The sequence below is a fragment of the Trachymyrmex cornetzi genome, unplaced genomic scaffold (assembly GCF_001594075.2).
Source record: "Trachymyrmex cornetzi isolate Tcor2-1 unplaced genomic scaffold, Tcor1.1 scaffold223, whole genome shotgun sequence".
Classification (NCBI taxonomy): domain Eukaryota; kingdom Metazoa; phylum Arthropoda; class Insecta; order Hymenoptera; family Formicidae; genus Trachymyrmex; species Trachymyrmex cornetzi.
In genome coordinates this window covers 1,126,195-1,127,903 of record NW_017296881.1, presented here as the reverse complement: position 1 = coordinate 1,127,903, position 1,709 = coordinate 1,126,195, and positions in this window count along the sequence as shown.

Here is a 1,709-nt window from a genome sequence, read left to right as displayed (position 1 = left end):
CTACTCGACATGATCAGTCGGAAACTTGTGGAATTGGATATACACCGCATTTTCAGAATCTGCACCCAATTATGTAATACGCGATGTCTACAACACATAAGAGCTAGTAAGCTTTATGCTGTTTGAAATTGGCCAATCACAGTCAAATACGAGAAATAAGAGCATTCGAACTTGAGATTTTAAGCAAAGGAAAGGCTGGTATTCATAATATTCTTATATATATATATTTGAAACTATCTTAAGTATAGTCTTAAAATGTCATAAAACAATTAGAGAGCCCCATTAAAACTTAGTCTCAGAAAGCAACTGGTATCTCATACATGAAAAGAAAAATTTTTCTGAAGCATCTAAAAATTTAGATAAATAATTCTATAGGATGTTTAAACTGGTTGTCAGAATACCAAAACTTTTTCTAGCATGCTTGAGATTTCTACGTAATTATTTTGATGGTCCAACAAAATTATTTCAAATCTGTATATCTGGCTAAATTTTTTAATATTTTATCAAAATCGTTCTTTTTAGTAGATAATGCGAATAATCAACGTTCGTTCCCCAAGCGATATTTTTTAACGAACAGTTCTTTATCAAACAGAGTTACATGAAAAGTACAGATATTCGACAAGAATTATTACAATAATAATTATATAATCGAGTATAATTAAATTTCTTACGGTTTAAGGCTTACCTAATAGATATCGCGATAATTATAAATCTGAAAAATCGTGTGCATGACGTTTCAGCTCTTTGTTCTTATCTAATGAAGATTAATTTCGTATCACTTTATATTTTCGAATTGAAAAGACAGTTGTTTTATGATCTATTCAATATTTTTGCTGTCAGAGTACGAGGCGCCGGTTCTTTCCCTTCCTGACGTCTACGAGTCGCGATTCGATTCCGGTGACATTTTTGGGATGATTCCCGATTCGAAACCGAGCTTACTTTACGACGCGCGAATTAAACGGGCGTCTGTGGCGCGTGAACGCGATTTCCTGCGCCTTAATAGCGGGAAGCGAGTAAACACCGGTACCATTCTCGTTTTCGTCGCGTTGCTTACCCGCGAAGCTGAGCTCTATTTCCGTCCAGTATACGCACTCAAGCCTCTTCACTCTCTTCGCGGATCGCAAGGAAGGAACGCGGATAACGAAGAGCACGTTTCTCTCTGTCAGAAATAATACTAATTTTTGATATTCTTTTTCGCGAATTAAAACCCAATGTAACTAAAATAAAATTAAAATTCAGAAGGTGGCTAAAATTTTATAAACACAAACAAAATAAAGCATACAGCCACAACGCTAGATAAAATTTTAATAATTTGACTTGTGCAAATTTTATCTAGCGTTGTGGCTATATTCAATATAACTAAATAAAGACATATTTTTTGTATAGTAAAGGACACGTTTTTTCTTAAAGATTTTTTTGCGAGGTTTATCAAAGTATTTGTAATATTAAAATATTAGTAGCTAATTATTCATTTATTCCTAGAGTTAAAAGCTACGATTGACTTTAATTCCGGTTTGTGCGCTGTGACCGGAAATTTCCGATCGCACGAACATTCGGAAGCCGCGTCGGCGGCGCCCCCGGCATCGCCGCTAACGACGGCCGTCTTTCCGCTCGGGACGCCAGTGTGTTCGGGACAACAAGTTAGAAAAACGGAATGACGCCGTAGTGTGTCAGGATATCAATTCTTTCGTAATGACACGGGTGCAGCC